At 38.8% G+C, this 12141-nt stretch overlaps 1 protein-coding gene across 3 annotated transcripts in view; it reads right to left on the reverse strand.

Moving 5' to 3' along the window:
* Window positions 1–9155, reverse strand: part of PLEKHA5 (pleckstrin homology domain containing A5) — a 266473-nt gene extending 257318 nt beyond the window's left edge. For all 3 annotated transcript variants that reach the window (XM_014937387.1, XM_014937386.1, XM_014937385.1), the window contains exon 1: window positions 9103–9155. The gene's annotated coding sequence lies outside the window, so the exon portion shown is untranslated. The remainder of the gene's footprint in view (window positions 1–9102) is intronic.
* Between the last annotated feature and the right edge of the window lie 2986 nt (window positions 9156–12141).

The following is a 12141-nucleotide window of genomic DNA, read 5'->3' on the forward strand; positions in this document are numbered from 1 at the left end:
GCTTCATTTATATTTAAACAGAAGTCACTTTACCCATAATTAGACACTTGTATAAATAATTCCAAGGCTTCACCTTTTATGCTGTTTACTATGTACTATGCAATGCACTCAGCTAGAAAACTGAAGAGATTTAATGGCTTCATTGTCAAGTTTATCTGCTTTTAAGAACAAAACTTTTCTTAAACAGTATTTCTGGCAGGGAGAGTTTTAACTTGGGAAAGTTTTTCATTCAATTTCCAGGAAAAAAATCCTTTCATTTAGTAACTGAATTATCAGACAGACAGGAGCTGCAGAAAAAGAAATACAAGGCTCAGTACAAAACGATAGAAAAGTCAAACCATCTTTTCCAGCAGTGCTACCACAATTCACACTCTGCTTCCTTCTAGTCTCATCTCCCCACTATTTCAAGGCAAGGTTTATTAAGTGGCCTTGCCAATTGTCAGTTCATTTTGATCTGAAGTTGAGCAAAAGGAGAGACAGAAGCAGGAGACTGACTGTATGGCAGAGATCAGAACACACCAGCGTCTCAAGGTTCATCAGGCTGGTATAGTCCCTAGGTATGCTTCTATAAAGAGAGAAGAAACCCTAACTCAGTATTTTTAACTGACCACCAACTACACACAGATGGCCCCAGACTCCCCGTGATGAGTAAAGTATTTAAGCTCCCAAACTCTTCAAATTCATTGTAAAACAATTTTAATTCCTACCTTCTGCTCAATCTTCTTAGGTGTTCAATTCAGTCAACCAAAAAATTTATTGTGAACCAAATGTCAAATGCTTTAAACTCTGCTAAAGTTTCATTAATTGAACAAAATTTTAGTGAACATTTGCATTCTTTATTAACCGAAAACATCTCAGTGTTTCAGAGCAGGTAGGCAACTGATACCCACATCAAGCATAGAAGATAGAGATTGTACCATAAAAGAGATTTAAGATCAGAACAGATCATGAATTTCTAATGAGGTTTAACTTGCATCATTATTCTGATAAAAATTAATTGTTCAATAAACATCTGATGTTATGACATTGCTCAAACATGTATTTCTGTTTGTCATTTTCTTTTTCAATCTTTTCTATCAGACTTTATCAAAGATTTCAACCAAGAAATTTTACATTTATCTAAGGTGTGGGGTTTCTTTGTACATGGAAAAACACAAAAAAAGTAGCCTTACAAAATGGTGTGGCCAACATGTAAAAAAAAAATCAACCAACAAAATCCCCAACAGTCTTAGCCAGCTTTACTCTCTCCATCAAGAAACCAAGTTATGCTTTTAAACATTCAGATTAAAAGGTTTTTTCTTCCTCATAGGTATTTGGGAGCAACACTTGTTTATTCTTGCTGCTTATAACCTTTTCTTTTGAAGTGAGCTTTTTGTCCTTCTTATAAACCAGGTTCACTGAAAAACTGTAAAGACGGTATGTCACCTATTTTTTACACATCCCAAAAGGATATTCTGAAAAAGTATAAGTGTTAGACATCGGTGAGTAGCTGCCTAATCTGTAGAACTTTGCACAAAATTAGAGAATTAATAAAACATAAAATGACAGAATTTTGCTAGTAGTAAGGTAAAAGCATCAAAAGCTGTATAAATCCTGCAAAAAAAATACAATTTCAGTAGTCCTACTTACACAGCAAGTAGTAAAGAATACAGAAATTTCCACGGAATACTGAAATAGAAAGATAGCAAAGATGGAATTTCAAATCAAATCTTTCAACAGGTATTCTCCTTTCAAACACCTTTGCTTACTAGAATCCCTCTCACCTGGTCTGACACTGAAATGTTTCCAGTTAACAAAGCACAAAATTAGTTCTTTAAGTATTTGTTTCTACTAAACATGATTTATAATAGATTCTGGAAGAGAAAAAACAAGAAGTGAATTTTAAAGGATAAGATGCTTGGCATTATTATACCTTTCCTAACAAATAATTGTTCTTACTAAGTCATTGTCAAGAAAGTCATGAAGAACTACGTTTCGGAAGCCTCCTGAATATGCAAGTGTTCTTTAATTGTTTATATAAAGCTCTACTACCATCACAGGTCACACAGGCATTCAAAATGCTGTCTAAAAGCCTTTTTTTTCTCACTTCACAGATTCCAAACAAGTATTCAACTTGAATTTTATAGGTCTGGAGCAGAAAGATGCAGCTTAACAACCAACTATTTAAGCAAACCTCTCTACTAGTACTGGGAAGTAGGAATCTTTCCCAAAGGGTTTTACTGGAGTGCCTGTGCTATCAAGTTCCCATTCCCAAACTTCTGCTTCTGAAGGTGGCAACTGATGCAACTCCTTCCCCACCAACATCACTGTCAGAGAATGCCTCCCCTTCAACCAACTGCAAGAGCAAGTGAACTAAACAGAGAGAAATCTTCCACACACAGAAGAAAGAAGGCAAGGGAAGGAGGAGAGACAAGGGAGAAGTGTTTAAATTTAGGCATTTACTTACTGAAACACAGAAATAAAACACACATACAGGCACCACGTTGGCAGAAATCCCAGCAGTCAGGGCTGTAGAGCTTTGCTTCCAGCCAGCATTTGCCTCAAGCTTCGCAGGAGTTTTCTGCCTCTCTCATACGCACACAGAAGCGCACTGAAGATCGCTCTGAACTGCCAACCAAAGTGTATCTCAGGTTTAATGAAAGTGTAATTCATTATAATAAGAGCCAGCGTAACATAAACATATGCAGGAAAAACAGGCTTAGGGCAGCACCACAACAGACGCTAGTTTTGATCCAGGACAACAAAACACTTGCAGACCACAGGAAAAAAAAAAAGTGCGTGCAACTCCTTTAAGTAAAAGCAAAACACAATTTGCACCAGGTAAAATTGGGACCTGTAAATGTTCTAGCAAATAGTGGCTACACCAAGTAGACTTCTCTGTTTGAAATGCTCACAAGGTACCTGCCCTGCCAGTTCAGGAGATTTTGGAAGCGTCCCTCAGTTGCAGGTACTGCAGGACAAGGGTACCAAGACAGGGCAGAGAGAAAGAACCTGTGCAACACCCTGACACAACAGGAAGAGGAAATACTAGTACACATCCCAAAATAATTCTTAGAGTATGCATAAGTTCAGTTATCTTTTTTTTTTTCCCCAAAGGGAAAAGGGTTGGGGAAAAAAAGCACCCCTATATTTATAAAATAACGCAGCAGACACCTACATTAAAAGTTATGATCAATCAGCATTTCTCTGTTTTTCCCCACTCTTCACATATCGTAGGTACTGGAAATGAAAGAGCACAGAACAATCCACTTCCCAGTAACACCACCATAAAATACATACTAGTTTTACTTGCCCCATCACCAGCTAAGGCTGAAGTTAGGGAAGAAATATTACCACTTCCAAAACCAAGGATCCAAAACTGGGGAAGTTAACTTACTAATTTGTTAAAAAATATCAAAAAGTTTGAGTGCCTTCAATGTCTTTTTCATGGATTTCATGTACCAACTGACACACAGGGTTTTTTTTTTTTTTTATTTTTAAATAATTATCCATTAATTCTTACGAGCGTTTAAAAACCTGGTAATGCTTTAAAAAAAGAAAAAAAAAAATCAGTAAGTTCCCTCATGGTTTCAAGTCTATCTTAGTAAAAGTAAAGCATTCAAGGTATTACCCGATTTAGAAACACACTTCAGGAAAGAGACAGCTCAAAATATCAACCACAGACGTCACAGGCAAAAAGAGACTTCATAAGCACAGTAATTCCTGACATTCCCATTTGATATTCTACCTGCCAGACTAACTTTGAAACAGGTTCGTAAGCCAGGGGTAATAGGTCCTGCCAGACCTGCACACGAGCCAGACAACATGTTTTCACAGGGTGAACTTTTGCCACCCTTCCCTCTGGGAGAAATTCCATGGAGTTGGCTCCTAGGAAATCAGCTCCCATCCCGGCTCCTTTGACTGACTTCCTACTGCCACCGCTCCCTTCTGCCTGGTTCAGCCTCCACTCCTCTCCATACTGCAATTATTCCCACCTTTTAGCCTTCTCCTTCGGTACCAATACCCCCCCCATCCTCTTCCCATCGCATTTCCCCCCTCAATCTGCTTTTTGGATGCAGTCCCACCTCTCCTCCTCCGACCCACACCCATTTCTTCCTTCACTTCCACGCCCAGCTTCAGCATTGCAGTATTTTTTTGTTCTTGCAATATTTCAGTGAAATAAAGTAGTAAACGTTAAAACAGATAATAAGTTTGCAGGCATCCCCTAAAGAGTTCTTTTCTCAACAGTTGTGCTCATTGCAAAGGTAAAAGGCACAGGTCAGGTTGTTGTAATGGTGTGTCCCAGTTCACCCGTCTCACCATATGCCACTACTTGACCTAGAGGCATTGCCACGCAAGAACAAACCCAATAAAGGCTAAGAATAAACTTTAGCCTGTCCTTAATTTTAGTAAAATAAAGGTTACAGGTAACAAGAATAGAGCTAAATTTCTGGGAGGAACGCTGTGATTCTTACTGTTGGAGGAAAACAGTCTGATCTGTTCCTATTTTTTTCAAATTCCATTTTTCCTTTCAAGAAAGGTCTCCTCTGCAAACACGACTAGCTGTTTTTTGATTTTTCTGGAGAGAGTCTCAGCTGAATGGGAGAGGATCTTCAGAATGCACATAAAACACATAGGTTCAAACAAAAGCTGAATTCTCAATGAGCTCAGGTTTATTTTAGTAAACAGAAACTCAAGGCTGAAAAAGATCTTATCCCTTTTAATCGCTTAATAAATTTTTCTTACCTTCCCAATTTTCAAGCTACGTGCCTACAATAAACAAACCTATATTGATGAAAGTCTCTATAAAAGCACACAAAATCTCAATTTGATGCAACAGTGAGTTCACCTTGGTTTTGGCCTGGGTTTCCAATGCCTTCCTTCTGCAAGGCAATAGTAAGAAATCGTTCCGATAAACACGGAAAAAAAGTGAACTTAACACAAAACCCTAAAAATGAAACTTTAACCTTCTTAATTCAAGTTTTTAAGAACTTTTTCAGCTGCCCAAAACCCATCAGTCCTACAGTAGAGTAAAAGACATACCAAATTCTAACACCCAAACAGCTTATCTTAGAATACTTCTGTAGAAGCCAAGCTTGTTAGACTGATGCAAAATTCCTCAAATATCATCCTTGGATTGATTTTTAAAACAACTTTATTTGGTTAATTAATAATCTAAATAATATGAACCCGTTTTTTTTCAAAACAAGCAATACAAAAAGTCTAACACGTGCTCAGAACTACTGAAACGAAATGGAAAAAAGGCAAGAAAAGGGAGCAAATGCCTGAGTTTAGATGGTCAGGTGCTTTAACCAGCAGTAACTGTTTCTTGACTGTACACATACAAATAGACAGACACACATGGAGAAAGGCATTTACGTAATCATATAGCACTCAAAACCAATACCGTGGTCCTAATGACTATGTAGTCACCACAAGGTACTAAAAACATCAAGTTGAGAATTCTTGATCTTAACCAGTGAAGACTCTGAAGCCCCTGACCAGTATGTCTTCCCTATTGACAGGTATCATACTAGGATTGTCACATGGATCCATTTTCTTAACTTAAAAAATAATGTAGATAACTTAAGCTTCCCATACTACTATCCAGCTTAAATCTGTTTTGAGGATAAAGCCCTTAACTTCCCAGTGTGCTCAACACACTAAGCATAAATAACTAGCCCAGTGAAGTATTCTAAGCAGAATAAAACAAAATCTCAATTTTTTCAGCATGCTCTGCCATCATTTTCAAACTGAGGAGCTTTCCCATATCTTGTTTTACTTCATAACACAGAACATTCAGTAGCTAACATAATATTCTACAATCATACAACCCTATATTCCAGGTAGAAGTTTAGCTATTGCATAAATAAAGACTTCTCCAAACCCAAGCATTATTTCAGAAATGTTTACTGATAAGAGTTCCCACCAAGCGATGAGGAAGGGCTACTGTGCATATTTCCAACATTAAGTAAACAAAACCAGACTTTTTCACTCCCAAAGAGACAAAACACTAACAATGTAACATTTCATGACAGCATATACAATAGATTATGGCACTACCTTTTTTTTTTTTCCTCCAAATAACAAACACTACCTTTTATCATTTGCATTTACAAGGGATGGGGAGGATTTGGAAGAAGGATTCTGTCATTACCAAGTACCAGAATTCTTCTACTGATCCAAAAAAAACCACAAAAAAAGGCAAAGTCCTAGCTAGCACCAACTTACTAATACAACCTTACACAAAACTAAAACCACTTCACACAATGGAAACAACTCCTTACCTTGCCCTGTTTCAGAATACCTTTCCTCCTTAAAGCTAGAACAAATTCAATGTCATCAGGGGAAAGAAGAAAAAAAAAAGAGTATGTAAAATAGTCACCATTTGGTATTTACTTATTCTGAAAACGAATGTGCACATCCCAAGAAAAATACAGTGTCCTTTAAAAATAATCACATTTCAATGCAGTCTATATCCTGAGTCATTTGTTTGAAATGCCAGTCCAAGGAACGTTAAGATTTAGCTGACGATTATCTCCTCGACATTATCCCAATTTGATTATACAGTGTTTACTACATCAAAGCCAGAAAAAGCATAGTAATAGATTCAGCGACACGCCCACTTGGAACAGCCAAGACCTATTATTAAAGAACCAGAAGAATAATTCTCAAAAGGTTTTTTTATTTTCAAACACAGTCTAGCATAAGATCTTACCATAAAGCAAGGTTGTTAAATATTTTCATTCAACCCACATATCTGAAGCTGTGCCTTAGAAGTTAGTTAGGTGAAATTATTTATGTGATCAGGAAACTTGACTGTCCTTCTTGTCTAACTCTCTGGTTGGACTCATTACAGAAACCCAACAGCCAAGTTTCACAGGGCTGAATGCATCAATGGCCTGCCATTAACATCAACTCCCTTCTAACTTTGTAACTCATACCTGAGCATAAAACGACTTCCGTCTTTCAGACCTGTCCATGAACCAAGTTTTCAACATTTTTAGTTTTAACATAGTCTTATTATGCTGTAATGAACACCATAAGCATTAATATTTAGTGAACCTGTACACTCAAAAGAGCAGGTTACAGTTAAAAACACACAAGGGGGTGCCTGTAGAGCACAAGGTCACAGCAACCTGCCCTGTTTCACGCTTAAGGAGGAGCACCACACAAGTTTAGACTCAAGACAACTAGAATTATTATAATCAACACATCATCCGGGGTTACACCGCCAAGGATTACAAGATAGTGATTATAATGTTGTCACCCTGTCTACGCTAGCTCTCACATCTTCTCCAGCACCAGCAGGACTGAATGCTAGACAGCTTTGAAAGGAGAAGCTGTCATTGGGCAGAAGTTTTAAATTCAGCCTGAAAGGCTACACAATAAACACGTATTTAACTAAGGATGCCAAACTGGTTGCACCACGTGAACTTTTCAGCAGGCTTGACAGCACTACCCCTGCTATCCTCCTACACCTATCAAATCACAGAGGAGTGTTGTTTGTGCAACATGTTTTCAAAGACACAGCACAACTTTTAAGTATCAACAGAGCTATTTAGTGTTGGCTATCGGCAAAACAATCAGCTTAATGTACATTCTAACAGTTGTGATAACACCTTGAACACAAGATCTTGTAACACAAGGGTACACAAATAACCTGCCACTTGGTATGTTTGTGCCTAAGCGCATCACTCACTCTACAATAGCTGTCCACACAGTTTTTTCTCATTCCAAGAAAACTCCAGTTGCTATTTTCCAGTTACTATAGCTAACAATTTCTTCACTGATTTATTCTACGAGAACAAGTTCCATCTGAAAGCACAGAATAATTTATTTTAATATATTATATGCACACGCAAAACCAGCTTTCTTTGATTTTCAAGCATCTTCATTTAATAATCTGAATGGAACACCAGAAGTTAAATCCTTCCTACATTTCTGTCCTCAGCTTGATGTAGCCGTTGTCAGTTTCTATACAACACTTGTGTAATGTAAATTACAAGAAGGCAGAATAGAGCAGTGGAACCAACATGTTGCCTATCAAGAAGGCCTTTTCTACAGAGCCCGGCACCAGTCCTGACCAAATATTTGGAGCATTACCCTTCAGTACATATTTTTGTAGATTTTGTTTAGGATCAAACGCGTTCCTATATAAAATAAATCATGCAACATATACTTAACATCCATCTCATAATGTCTACAATGCAACTTACACAGAGCAGTTTCCTACCTGCAGCCTCTAACCTCTGTAACTATTAACAACCTTCACTCATACAAGTTACTCCATGGATGACATGATTCATTTAAAGATGGCAAACCAAACACAGTGTAGTGAGTAAAAACTCTCAAATTAAACAAGAAACACCTGCAAATTTTTAAGTAACAAAAAAAGAGGCACATTAACTGGACAAATATACACAGACGCCACTTTAATGTTTTCCAGATAAGGATGTTCTATCTGGAGAGGAAAACTTTGTAAGAAGCTTGCACAGATCCAATCAACATGACCTCTGGACTTCTACATAGGAGCTCTATTTCCATGCCTCTCATTCAAAAAGACAATACAGCAACTTACTAAGAGTGGACACACTCCACAAAACATACTAAAACCTGAATAAAAAAGTAACAAATATCAACGCTAGAAGCAGAAACAGGAGGTCTGCAAAAAAACCCACCACATCAAATGTTCAGAGTAGCTTTAAACAACGCAATTACTAGAGAATCAGGCTGAATCAAGACTCTTCTCCCAGTGACGTAAGATCTTGCCTTTCTGGAAGCATGACAGCGTATACACACAAGTGTCAGACCATCTCAAGGCATTCTTGCCTTGCAAGGACATTTGTTGCTAGATGGTCACAGCCACAGCAGAAATTTCATTTGAGTCTGAATCCTTAAGCAGCTTTAATTAAAAGTATTAACACAAAAGCTCAAGAAATTGTTTTAGCTCTGCAGAATTCCGTAAACAAAGGACTACGTACACTAAGACAAGCTTGAATACTCCTTCCAGATTTATAGCATAACATTTAAATTCAGTTTGGAATACATTCAAGATTACAGCAACATTTAGGCAAACTAATGGAAAGTTGCAGTATTGGGACAGATAAACATTCAACTTACTTTACATAATATCTTGCACCTTCAAAAGTATAAGCTTCCTCCCAACCTGTGGGTAAGTCTGGAAAACAAGTAGCAAAACATTCCAATTAACTTTTGAAATAATGCTAGCCATACTGGTCTACTCCCTAAAACTAAGGTAGTTAAAATATTGTGCACGTGTTTCCACACACTGAAAGCTTTAGTCCTATAAACAAATATTTTAGAATTGACTCACAATACTGTCTCAGTTTAAATTCTGTAATCTGAAGCTACATGCAAGAAAATCTGGTTTGGACTTCGTAATTTTCAAATAATAACAATAAGGGTTTAAGTGTACTCCTATTTAATAACATTCCTTGCTTCGACCAGCACTTAGAACTCGCGGTCATCACCAGATCTTTCTGCCTTGAGCTTTAGTAACATCAAATTACCTGACAGGAAAAGATCTAAACAAAAATCAATTTACTGAGTTCACGTTACATGCAAGTCACAAGCATCTTAACAGGCATGATATCAACTACACCACAAGAGTATTAAGTATTAGCATCGTATTAGCATAATTCCACCACTATTGTGACTAACAAGTGTTCCTGCAGTGTTTACAACTCCATTCAATTTTACATGAAAATAATTTTCAATGCAAATCTAGTGGAGGAAGTGGGTACATCTTCTCCTTCTCTGTTATCATTCTTAAGAGTCAGGAAAAAAAAAAACAAACAAAAAACAGAAAACAAAAAAACCCACAAAGCAACAAAAAACCCACCACTAATTGTCAATTTTTATTTCCAAGTACCAGTTTCCTGATTTAATGGAAGCCCTGAAGATGTTGGGCACCTCTATCTAAAGTTTGCCACAGTTATTAAAAACAGTAATTGACATGTAGGACTGGCTCACTGAATTCTAAAAAGCAAGAATGCATTTCCTAATTAAAATAAAAAAAAAAATCCAGTCTGGATCATGTGATTCCCCCCCCCCTCCCCATTTACTTATTTGCTCTGGCTGGCTTTATTCTTTACTCCTGTCTTCTCTAGAACAAAAACCAAGGTGTCTTTCAATATCAGCACAGAGCAAAGTACAGCAAACAGGAAGTCTCTCCAGCAGAAGTATTTATGGCTGCTATAAGAACTTTGCAAAAAATACCTTTCCAGTGCTGTATACCCCAAGGAATAAAAAGCACTTCGTTTCCTAATGGAAGGCAAAGCTTTCCTCATTGTTCAGTAAATATCTTGCCTTATTATTTAATGAGGAGCTTTAGAATAATATACATTTCCAAAAGCGTTATTTGCTCAAAACTTGTTTCTTAAGAGAAGACATATTTTGAACATATTTTGACTAGGTTCCAAATCAATGGTCAGGGCAAAACCAGATATAAACCCCCAGAATTAATCAGTTTGATAATATCTACGTATGAAGAGATTCATTAACATACACATGAATGAGGGAAAACTACAGAAACAGGTTTGTTTTGCAGACACTTCGGCATCTGATTGACAAATCATGGTCAGCATATCCAAGGTCGTGCTTCTCTCTTATGTTCAGAAACAAGTTTAATTTAGCTGATAATAACTCTGCTACGTTACACACAATACCCCAGATATTCAAAAGCAAACTGCATTTCCTTTAGAAGCCACTTAATGGCAGAAATAAACGAGACACTTTGAAAATGACTAGGAAATAACCATCAGTCAACAGAGATTCTGGTGATAGTTTTAAAAAGGAATTAATACTCAGCTAATGTTAGTGTCCAACAAGCAAAACACTTCACATACATCTCCCCCATCCATATTGCTGTAGATGAAGGCCAATTTCTCAATTAATCTGAGTACTGAAAGCAGGGAAAAGAGGAGCCTGATAGCGATCAGTAGTTCTATTTCCCAGCATTAAATGACTTCTTACAAACAACAGCCCTTCATTGCAGATCAAACCGCCAGAGTTCTAATAGCCAGAAAACTGTGCTTTTTAAACTATTCCCAACTCAAAAAAAAAAAAAGGCTGCCTACAGTCTTCTAAAAGGCTGCTTCTGATTTCTTAATGCGCAAGTATTAACCAAACATAAAAAGCAAATAATCTGATATAGTCCAATTCACTTGCAGATTCTCTCCTGCGATTATCCAAGTGATTACATACATAAAAACAACTGCACTTATTACTATACTCCACCACCTCCCAGTGGCATATGCAGCCTGTGTGCAATTCCAGCAGCCAGAGTTTGGCTCTGGGTCTCCCCAGAGTGTCTGCTGTAAATCCTCCTCCTCCAGCACCTCCTGCTGCTACTTCTCCAGAGTGGAACAAACAGCGGGAGCAAAGAAGACCCGATCCCACCCTCCTCCCTTCAAGTTATTCCTAATGTTTCAGTCCCTTTTCCTCCTACCTATTCCACCTCTCTCAGTCACTTAGAAACCACCCACACTCTCAGCCTGGATGGAAGTGAAGGGAGGAAAAAGGGTTTCTAGGTGACTACATTTAGTGGAATCAGCCTCGACGTTTCCAGTGATACCTATCATGGTTATATCTAGGTACGGCTGGAAACAGGAGATGAGTGGTTTAATGCTAAAAGTGAGAAAGGATGCTGTGCAGGTGAGCATAACCGGGGTAGCCTGTATGAGGCAGGAGAGGAATCAGGCGGTCTCTCATGGTAACTGTACGATGTTATAGGGGTGATACAAGGCAACTGAAGGAAAGAGACAGGGAGGGAGAACGGGGGATGCAAAGGCAGGAGAAAGGCGAGGGGGCAGACTGAGGGCCAGCCGGGCGCACAGGGCTGCGTCCCCATGTCATCCCTGCTCAACCCCCGGGGACACACACACACACACAAACACACACACACACACAAACAACTGCCAGAAAGTGCGAGGGGCGCGGGGTGAGGAGTTCTCTCGGGCGGCCGCCGCGCTTCCCCGGCGCCGGGCGGGCTCGGGGGCAGCGGGGCGAAGCTGCCCGCCCCGGCGGGAGGGAGCGGGGGCGGGAAGGGGCCGCGGGGCTGAGCCCGCCCGGGGGGTTAAGGGGAGTAGGGGGGGCGGCGGGTTCGCCGAGACCCCGGGGGAGCGGAGGAGGAGGAGG

This window comes from Calidris pugnax, unplaced genomic scaffold, assembly GCF_001431845.1.
Source record: "Calidris pugnax isolate Ruff unplaced genomic scaffold, ASM143184v1 scaffold1, whole genome shotgun sequence".
Classification (NCBI taxonomy): domain Eukaryota; kingdom Metazoa; phylum Chordata; class Aves; order Charadriiformes; family Scolopacidae; genus Calidris; species Calidris pugnax.